The sequence below is a fragment of the Crinia signifera genome, chromosome 4, assembly GCF_055691185.1.
Source record: "Crinia signifera chromosome 4, ASM5569118v1, whole genome shotgun sequence".
Taxonomy (NCBI): Eukaryota; Metazoa; Chordata; class Amphibia; order Anura; family Myobatrachidae; genus Crinia; species Crinia signifera.
The window spans coordinates 32,149,190-32,160,752 of record NC_139220.1 but is presented as its reverse complement, the minus strand read 5'-3'; positions in this window follow the sequence as shown (position 1 = coordinate 32,160,752).

Sequence of the window (11,563 nt, the reverse complement as noted above, 5' to 3'; positions counted from 1 at the left end):
GCAAATTCACAGATCATGCGTTGAGCATACGAACGTGTGTTCCGTTCTTCCTCCGTCCTAATTTTTTTTTTAATCTATCACCTTCCCATTAACACATTTCTTGCGGTCCAAAATAGAAAAAAAAAGCAGTGATTGAGCGATTGCAAGAAACCGGAATATTTCCTGTACTATAAGAGAACACAAGCTGAGTGACTCAGAATATATTCCTCCGTGTATGTTCCCAGCCTATTACGTCTAAGCCATGCAGCTGCACATAATTCATATGATGTACAAACTATAATAATCTGCCCTCTTGATGCCTCAAAATTAGCTGGAACACTTCATCCAAAGTAAATATTGGAGCCAACTGCGGAAAAACACATCAATATATGCATGCGCCACTGGAAAACAAGAGATACCACTCACCAAAATGGCAGGGGAACTGCATTCCTCTTCACATTTTTAATTCAGATCAGAAGTTGAATTTTTAAGTGCAAAACTCATAGGAAGAAACATGATTTTAGGTTAAGAACCCTTCACTGGGTTTCTGAAGTGCTGTGACATTACGCAGAAATATATAGTTAGTTAATTTTATGGCTTAAAAAATTGTGCTCTGTACAAAAGAATGTTCTGGGCAGGGAATGCCGAATTCAGCGTGCAACCTTATTACAAATAGAGAAGGAGATTGCTTTTAGCGTGGAAAAGAATAGGCGTTTGATAAGGCCGCACATTACGAAAATAATATGTAATTTGCAAAAATAAAAGGGACAGGGAATTGCAAATATCTTAAAATAGAAATTAAATTGCACATTTTATCACACTTCAAATATATGTATTTTTTTGGGCCTGAAACACAAAAGAATATCAAAAGATTTATTGATGCCCCCACGTGACCTCATTGCTGTCAGGATTGGGATAATATTGCTATATTTTTGGCATGACTTTAACTAAGGAGTATGTAAACAAGATCTAGCACCTACTGTAGTCCCTTATTCAGATCTGATCGCAGTTCAAATTTGTTCTCAAAATGGGCAAAACCATGTGCACTGCAGGTGGGGCAGATGTAACATGTATAGGGAGAGTTAGATTTGTGTGAGTTATTTTGTTTCTGTGCAGGGTAAATACTGGCTGCATTATTTTTACACTGCAATTTAGATTTCAGTTTCAACACACCCAATTTTAACTCTTTCTGCACATGTTACATCTGCCCCACCTGCAGTGCACATTTGCATATTTTGAGAACAAATCTGTACTGCAATCAGATCTGAATAAGGGTCCTACTGTATTACACTGGGAAGTTGTGGTTTAGGTATACTCGCTGATAGGGTTAACTTATGGTATAACACAGTGGTCAGGGAACTCGGTCCTCACTACCCCACACAGTGCATGTTTTGCTGGTAACCCAGCAGGTGCACCGGTGTACTAATTACTCACAGACACATTTTATAAGGTCCGCAGGTGGAGTTAATAATTTCACTTGTGATTCTGTGAGGAGACCTGCAAAACATGCACTGTGTGGGATAATGAGGACCGAGTTCCCTGACCACTGGTATAACGGATCAACGGTTTCTAGGTGGACCATGTTATGGCCAACCAAGCTAAGTCATACCCATCTATGTAGATGCCTAAAGATCATTGACAGGGTCTAGATTGATAGTAATGAACGATAGACGCAATCGTTAAGTCGATGGGAGCGTGATCGACTGTCCTAATGTCAAGTTTTTCACATTTTTTTGTGGCTATTTCAACTTAGGTCAATATGGACACCAAAGGGTCCCCTCGCATGGTTTGCTACGCTTGCCGCACTATTATAATCCAACTCTACGCCCACTTGGATCGAAAGTATAAACCAAGTCGGTCTAAACAAAAAAAAACCTTGAAAAACTGTTGTCGACCTTGCGTTTGTCGATCACGTTCGACCTAACAATTACTTTCGATGTACGCGCTGTCAACTATCTTCAGGCGTCAAACTAGACGCGTTCCACTAACATGGTCAGTCTAGACACCGTCAATCCAACAACACGCTGATAGTCAGGCTGCCCCCTACTGGATAGGAGGTTTGTATAAGACACCCAATATGTCTATTACAAATTGCTTTCTCAAGTCTCTGGATTGAGAGGTTAATCTATACTCCTGCGAATACAGGAGAACGCACTAAAATTCAGGCTCTAACCTGTGATAACACATTTTCAGTATTACAAAAGATCAGATAACCAAGAAAATATAGATTTAAGTTATTTTTGTTTTGTATTATGGGGTATGTAAGTTTGAGACTACAAGGGGCAGGGCAGGAAATACAGAATATCACTAAATATCTCTCATTCTTGTTACATTTTAATCTAGTGTGTGAATTCTCACTCTATACGGGTTATTAACTAAAATAGGAGTTCTGATTTCAGATGGGATGTTTTTATGGGCCAATCAGATTCGGTGCCAAATAAATAAGAAGTAAAGATTCTGATTGGTTGCCCATTGTCACATGCATGCTCGCGTAGCTGTACGAAGGGAGGGCATGGGGCGGCAGCAGAGGGAACGCACAGCATTTTATGGGCGTCCCCTGAGAATGCAGGCGTGGTGAAGCCTGCTCGGGGTGAGCGTCTGACATCACATGGCGTCAGTGCCCACCTCGATGTCGGTGGACTGCGTCCAGAATAAAAGTCAGCCATTCATTCTGCATGGCTGTCACTAACAATGTCCTCCCTCCTCTGTACATGCGATATGCACGATATTATCATTAATGTTTAGTGGTAAATTTACTAAGATGGAAGATCTATTGAAGATTCTGTCTGTTATCTTCTAAAACTCACCTTGCCAATTTGAGGCTCTCCAGCTTCTGGAATTGTATTAATTTGTAATATCGCCTTAAGCGATATTGCAAACGATATCACTCGGAAGGGCCAAAATGAGCAATATACTGTAATTAGAAATATCGCACAGTGTGTATGGGGCTTTAACAATTGTGACACAATGGGCACAATTTACTAAGATGTGATTTCTACTTCACATGTGATGTTCCTATGGGCAACCAATCAGATCCTGTCTACTATCTTCTAGAAGTTGCTAAATACATAAGAAGTAGATGCTGATTGGTTGCCCATAAGCAACATCACATGTGAAGTAGAATACACATCTTAGTAAATTTCCCCCAATATGTTTTGGAAACATTCTATACAGATGTAGCAGCCCTCCTCCTTGCAGCCCCGGTTCCCGCCAGGGGCGCGCGCACGCGGCGCTCGCGTGCGCTGTGGCTAAGAAGCTTTCTATGGGTCCCCACCGCCTCCTCCACCGCCTCCCCCGGTGCCCCTCACCGCCCGCTGTCTCCCCTATCCATGCTCGTCTCCCCGAAGTGGAGACGGGCAGGGACCCACAGCGGCCCATCCTGAAACTGGGACGCGCATGGGCCCATCCTGAAACTGGGACGCCTCTGCGCCAGCGATCGCTAGCGAGGACATTCTGGCGATCCCCGGCCAAGGAAGAGAGGCGCTCCATCTGTATATCCTATTATAAATTATGCATTTTTAGTTGTCTTAGATCTTTGTCATTTCGATGTTGTTTATGGACTTTTATAGATTGATTGCTGCGTACTATGACGGTTTGTATAACCCTTTTGCCATTGTTCCATCTATTTTGAAATATTTACCGTGTCATTTACTCATATAAATGCACGATAGACTATTTATGTAATGGTAATTAACCATTATCAGATTCTTGGGGTGCAAGGCTAATCATTTGTTATCGTCCCCATAAATTGTATACTCGAATTGGCACTTATACTCAGCCCTTGTTGACCTAGATAGAGATGCTCACACTACATTAAATTCAGTAATGCGCACAGCATCATTTATTACAAAGCAGATGTCAAATGTTTGGGCTGTTTCCAAGGAATATGTTCCATCAAATTGCAACCCATCCATTGAGTTCTTGTACAGTGGCTACCACTGAGAGAATCCAAACAGTTGTGTGTCTACTGGCAGCTAGCGCTAGATGAGGGGAGCCGGTAATGAGCCTCTTGTTAATCACAATTCAGGAGGTGCTGTGGAAGGTACCGAGGGCCTTAGCCAGACAAAGCAAATTTGTTCTCAAAATGGGCAAAACCATGCTGGGGCAGATGCAACCTATGCATAGAGAGTTACATTTGGGTGGGGTGTGTTCAAACTGAAATCTAAAGTGCAGTTGAAAAGTAATCAAGACAATATTTACCCTGCATATAAACAAAAGCACTCCCCCAAATCTAACTCTGTCTGCACATCTGCCCCACCTGCTGTGCAGCATGGATTTCCCCATTATAAGAAAAAAAAAAAGGTCATGTGATCAGGTCTGTATTAGCCTCAGATTTCTAATGTAGATGGGTTGAACCAGCGGTCTCCCTGCGCACCACCTTTGTGCTGCCTGGGTTTTACTTGGTATTCCCAAACCTACTTACAATAGGTAAGTAACCCCCTGGGCGCACTGGGTGAAATCACAACAATTTATTGGTATAAAAGAAGGCTTGAAAATTCTTCTTTACATAAAAAGATGTGTAGGAATTCCTCCCTTACCCAGTGTGGTGGATGGAGCCAAGGATGGTATAAGCAGAGTGTACCAGGATTCCTGCTTTTTATCTTCAGGACCCTGCCTAGTGTAAAGTCTGTGGAGCCTGTAGGGTGTGTCTTGCCTTTGGTACAATAAATTGTTGTGATTTCACCCAGTGTGCCCAGGGGGTTACTTACCTATCGATCTACAATAGCCTCAGATTTCGATGATTACCACATACTGTATACTGGAAATATATATATATATATATATATATATATATATATATATATATATATATTGCCTATAAACATTTTGGGATTTTTTACCGCTTTTCCAAATATACTAAAGCCATAATGCCAGGGCTCTGATGCGGAGGTGAACACCATCTATAGCCTGCATTACCTATAGAAGCCTATGGGCTGTTCCACGTGCTGTGTGAGAGATTCGATCGGATTGCAAATGGTCCCCCTTATTGGGAGAGCCACAGGTGTTTGGTATATTCCACCCACAGAGCGATGCGGATCAGACCACTCCCAGCATGCCCTGCGGTAGCCCCTATCACTCTGCGCATGAGCAGAGGGACTCCTGGGTTATGAATGTGGAAGTCCAGGGACCAGAGCCCATTGCAAAGGGCATCTCTATGCAGCAGGGCTGTACCAGACACTTCTGTTCAATTATCATCTTTGTATTATTCTATAAATGTCTTTGGTTGAGAATCCCCAAATTTGCACTAAATGACTGGTAATGTAATGACCGTATCCACACTGACTCTAAGCTGAGAGGTACATTGTGGGAACTGGAACTGTCATGACAAACCCAAAAACTATCCACAAGCTCATCAGAGCAGCTCCCCCCAATTGGATCCAGGTAAGCCTCGCCTCCCCCCCCCCGGACTCGGCGGCGGGCGCATTACCTTCCCAATCACACACACCCCCGGGACTCGGCGGCGGCGACTCCCCCCTAACTCGGCGGTGGCGGGTACATTCTTTCAAACCCCCCCATACTCAGCGGTGGTGGACACACCCCCCTGGGACTCGGCGGCAGCCGCATTCTCTCTTTTCCCCACTGGACGCGGCGGCAGAGGAGGCTGCAGCACTTCCTCCCCCCCCCCGGACTTGGCGGTGGCCACTTCAAGCACGCCTCCCCCACTCGGCTTTACCCCCCGCCGCATCACTCACCTCCTCCCCCCCAATGCGCAGGTGAGCGGGAGGGACTCACACACACACCCCCCAGCCTGGGGTGCTGCGGCCCTGGATACATCTAGCCCAAAGACTCTGGAAGGGCCCGGGCTGCTCATTTTGCCCACAACAACCCTCCGCTGTATGCTGCCTGAGCTGCGCTCGGTCCTCACTCAGCAGGTCCCGAAGCACAGGCCTCTTCAATGGAGACAATAGGAGTGTGACAGTCTAAGTGGCAATCAGCCACAAAGTCTGTTAAGGGGCGCTGCTGTGCTCAATCACACAAATACCAATATAACCATATAAATTTATATTTTATTTGTAAAAAATATAATGAACACATTTAAATACATGAAAGTGCACTTTTACATGGACTTAACACAAGACAGACAAGACTTACAACAAATAACACTTAGAAGTCATTTTAAATTGCTGAGGCTGTGAGGCTAGAAATGGCTCTTTTAACACCTTTAGCATAGGTATAGTGGGATAATGCCACCTTATAGTTACCAGTCCCGCTCTTGGTGGATAGTCCTTGGTCAAAGTATTTGTAATCCAAATGAATGATGGTAAACAGCAGGATTGCAGTTTCCCTTTCTTACCAGAGTTGCGCTCCGGATAATAGCTTTTGTAGAAGGTACTCCTGCACCAATAGGGCTCCAACAAGCCACAATGGAGACTCTTAGCCAGCGGACTTTTTAACCAGCAGTAATCTGGAGAAATAGCACAGTTCAAAACGTGTTTCTTCGCCTATGTAGACCACATCAGCGGCTTCCTCAGTTGAACTGTGTATGCATATACAAATGAGTTTTATAGCCACAATTTTCCCGCGGCTTATTAGCGCCGTACTTCCTGGTGTGCGCTCCAAGCCTCATTCTGAGCTGCACATATTTATGGTTTCTCGCGGCCATCTTTACTTTGCGTTCCACACCTCGTTTTGACTTTCCAAACCATTTGTATGTAAAACGGCGGCCATTTTTATTCACGATCTTTAGAGAATGACAGAACTTTTGTATTCCAAGCCTCATTTTGAATATCGTGTTACTCTGTAATCAGCACTCATTCTGTGTGCCGCATTTTATACCAGAAGTAGGTGTATTCCAAGCCTCTTTCTTTGTAAGCCCTCAGAGCCAAGCCTCGATATAAACAGCCATATTTGTTTCATGCCATTCTAGCTCCAGCCATCAGTTTAATCACATAACAACATATAAACATATAATAACAACAAGACAATTAATTTGAATGGTACCATTATATCATTATAACAGAAAAATCATCCCAGCCCATAAAAATTATTATTATTAATATGAATGAATATGAATATAAATGTAAATAAAAATAGAGATAAATAAATACAAAAATAAGAATAAAAATAAAAATAAATATAAAAATAAAAAATAAAAATAAATTCATAGATAAATCATTAATAATCCCAAAAAAATAAATAAATATTAATATAAAAATACCAATAATTACAATTGCAGAATAAAAATAAGTGGAATGATAATTCCTTCTTATAAGGAATAATCTAGTGATCATAATTTCACAATTCACTAAATATTTCATAGATCCTTAACATCCAATATAACGAATTAAAAATATATATATAAAAAAATATACTAAACAGTTCTCATTAAAAATACAAAAGTAAGACTGCAGACAAGTATCCACAGAAATATATTTTATATACTGGTCATAAAGGTAATAACAAAAATTCATACCCCAACATGACTACAAACCCTCAGCCTATCAATCAGATATTATTAAGTTCTATACTATCATTGAGGCCCAGTGGAGTTAATGTACGCAAACAAAAAATCCAGTAGTCCTCTCTTTTGCATAACCGAACATATCTATCCCCCCCTCTCGGTGTATTTTTAATATGCTCGATCCCCACCATCCTGATGCCTCTCATCTCTCCTCTTTGGCATCCTGCCATATGTCTGTATAGACTGTTGTTGTGGCTGAATTTTAGGATATTACGCCTGTGTTCCATAAACCGCACATGCACATTACTAATAGTGCGGCCTACATATTGAAGGCCGCACCCGCATGTCAGAAGATAGATGACATATTTTGTTTTGCAATTAATAAAATCTTTTACCGGGAAAGTTTCCCCTGTGACACAGGAAGTGAAATTGATAGTCTTCCTATCAATAATTGCACATGATGCACAGGTTTTAGTTCCACCCCCCATCCCCCCACAAACATGATACCCCTCCGGTTTTCCCGGCAGCCATGTACTTGACTTACTAGTTTGCCCCTTCTTTTTATAAAAACTGGGCGCTAGCCGGTCTTTCAAATTTCGAGATTTTCTAAACACTATTGTGTTCTCGAAGTTAATTTCCTTATTCAGAATTTCATCTGATTTAAGTAAACATAAATTTCTCTTGACTATTTTCTTGATTTCCATGGCTTTACTGTTAAATTGTGTTACAAACACAGCACTTTTATCTTTTCTCTTTTTTCTCCGGGGGTTGGATCCTGAACTATCTATTTCCTCTAATTCTCGTATTTCTTGTTCCCCATCTTTCTGTTTATTGACCAATGAATTCCTTTCTATTTTTCTTACAACAGCCAATGATTCATCTAGTATCTTCCTAGGGTACCCCTGTTCCATGAAGGCCTCATACAGTACCAGACATTGTTTTTCAAAAGCGGCATCAGTAGAACAATTCCGCCTAATCCTCAGGAATTGACTCTTAGGAATGTTGTTTTTCCATTTATTATAATGATTACTATGATAATTTAAATACCGGTTTTGGTCAACATTTTTTACATAGGTTTCCGTCACAATTTTTCCTCCTTTAACTTTCAGGGCGATATCCAAAAAATTAATACCACCTTTGTGAAAACAACTTGTGAATTTCAAACCAAATTTATTATTGTTTAAACTATCAGTGAATTGAATAACAGAATCGTGATCCCCATCCCAAATAAAAAATAAATCGTCTATATATCTTTCATAAAGGACCAGGCTCGCCCCGAGGTCGCGCCCCCTAATGTGCTCCTCCTCAAAGTTGCCCATGAAGAGGTTAGCGAAACTCGGGGCGGACCTGGTCCCCATAGCCGTACCATGTGACTGTAAATAAAAACCTGAATCAAAAATAAAATAATTGTGAGTTAAAATAAACCTAATAGATTGTGTGATAAATGTCACCAGGTCGCCCGACAACTCAGGATCTTTGGATAAATAGTAATCCACTGCGGCTATACCAAGCTCATGGCTGATATTAGAATACAATGCTTCCACATCGCTAGTAATGAAACAGTAAGTATCTTTCCAATCAATCGTTCCAACTTTTTGCAAAAAACTGGTGGTATCTTTGATATATGACCGTAATTCTCGGACATATTTCTGCAAATAACTGTCAACAAAATATGAAAGGTTGTTTGTCATAGATCCTATACCCGCAATTATCGGGCGACCTGGCGGACATATAAGTGTCTTATGTATCTTTGGAAGGAAATAATATGTAGCAGTGACTGGATAAGGAACATAAAGAAAACCATGTGTGTCTTTGGATATCGCCCCTCCAGTGAGTCCGTCATCTAACAAATGACTGAATTCTGTCAGAAACCTCTGGGTGGGGTCCCCAGATAATTTTTAGACAATAGGAGTGTGACAGTCTAAGTGGCAATCAGCCACAAAGTCTGTTAAGGGGCGCTGCTGTGCTCAATCACACAAATACCAATATAACCATATAAATTTGTTGGGGTATGAATTTTTGTTATTACCTTTATGACCAGTATGTAAAATATATTTCTGTGGATACTTGTCTGCAGTCTTACTTTCGTATTTATAATGAGAACTGTTTAGTATATTTTTTTATATATATATTTTTAATTCGTTATATTGGATGTTAAGGATCTATGAAATATTTAGTGAATTGTGAAATTATGATCACTAGATTATTCCTTATAAAGAGAAATTATCATTCCACTTATTTTTATTCTGCAATTGTAATTATTGGTATTTTTATATTAATATTTATTTATTTTTTTGGGATTATTAATGATTTATCTATGAATTTATTTTTATTTTTATTTTTATTTTTATTTTTGTATTTATTTATCTCTATTTTTATTTACATTTATATTCATATTCATTCATATTAATAATAATAATTTTTATGGGCTGGGATGATTTTTCTGTTATAATGATATAATGGTACCATTCAAATTAATTGTCTTGTTGTTATTATATGTTTATATGTTGTTATGTGATTAAACTGATGGCTGGAGCTAGAATGGCATGAAACAAATATGGCTGTTTATATCGAGGCTTGGCTCTGAGGGCTTACAAAAAAAGAGGCTTGGAATACACCTACTTCTGGTATAAAATGCGGCACACAGAATGAGTGCTGATTACAGAGTAACACGATATTCAAAATAAAGCTTGGAATACAAAAGTTCTGTCATTCTCAAAAGATCGTGAATAAAAATGGTCGCCGTTTTACATACAAATGGTTTGGAAAGTCAAAACGAGGCGTGGAACGCAAAGTAAAGATGGCCGCGAGAAACCATAAATATGTGCAGCTCAGAATAAGGCTTGGAGCGCACACCAGGAAGTACGGCGCTAATGAGCCGCGGGAAAATTGCGGCTATAAAACTCGTTTTTATATGCATACACAGTTAAACTGAGGAAGCCGCTGATGTGGTCTACATAGGCGGAGAAACGCGTTTTGAACTGTGCTATTTCTCCAGATTACTGCTGGTTAAAAAGTCCGCTGGCTAAGAGTCTCCATTGTGGCTTGTTGGAGCCCTATTGGTGCAGGAGTACCTTCTACAAAAGCTATTATCCGGAGCGCAACTCTGGTAAGAAAGGGAAACTGCAATCCTGCTGTTTACCATCATTCATTTGGATTACAAATACTTTGACCAAGGACTATCCACCAAGAGCGGGACTGGTAACTATAAGGTGGCATTATCCCACTATACCTATGCTAAAGGTGTTAAAAGAGCCATTTCTAGCCTCACAGCCTCAGCAATTTAAAATGACTTCTAAGTGTTATTTGTTGTAAGTCTTGTCTGTCTTGTGTTTAGTCCATGTAAAAGTGCACTTTCATGTACTTAAATTTGTTCATTATATTTTTTACAAATAAAATATAAATTTATATGGTTATATTGGTATTTGTGTGATTGAGCACAGCAGCGCCCCTTAACAGACTTTGTGGCTGATTGCCACTTAGACTGTCACACTCCTATTGTCTGCAATTTAGAGGTACACACCCTCTTAATAGGGGCTGCAGCACTGCCCAATCAATAAATAACTGTGTCTCTACCTGGGTTACTGTACATTTTAGTATAACCTGATTATTTTAGTACAGTGCATTTACTGTCCAGCGCTTTTGGGTGACTATTGTCACATTTTCCTGCTCTTCAATGGAGGACGCTGGCGGCCAATTATAATGCTGCACCGGCTGTTGAGCCAATCAGAGCTTGTGTACCATTAGCCAATCAGAGCGACTGCAGGTACATGAGCTCTGATTGGCTCACAAGCCGATGCTGCATTGTAATTTGCCACCAGCGTCCTGCATTGAAAAGCATTTGCTTTGAGACCTGCTGAATGAGGACCGAGTCTGGCAGTTAAGGGAGGGGGAGATGAGGGGGGAGATGGGAGTGCACTGACAGCTCGGGGGAGAGTGCACTGACAGCTCAGGGGAAAGGGGGGGGGGGAGCACACTGACAGCTCCGGGAGAGGGGGGGGGGGGGGGGCAGCTCTGACTGCTTATGTATGCTTTTTGCTATATTTGTGCAAAATAAACAAAAATAAAAAAAAAACTGCCATGTGGAATTGGATAAGTGAAGTGTGCCATTCTGTTCAATAATCCTCCCCTGGTTTCATGTAGCATCGTGCATGGGTAATCTGGGACCCCGCTTGTTCACAC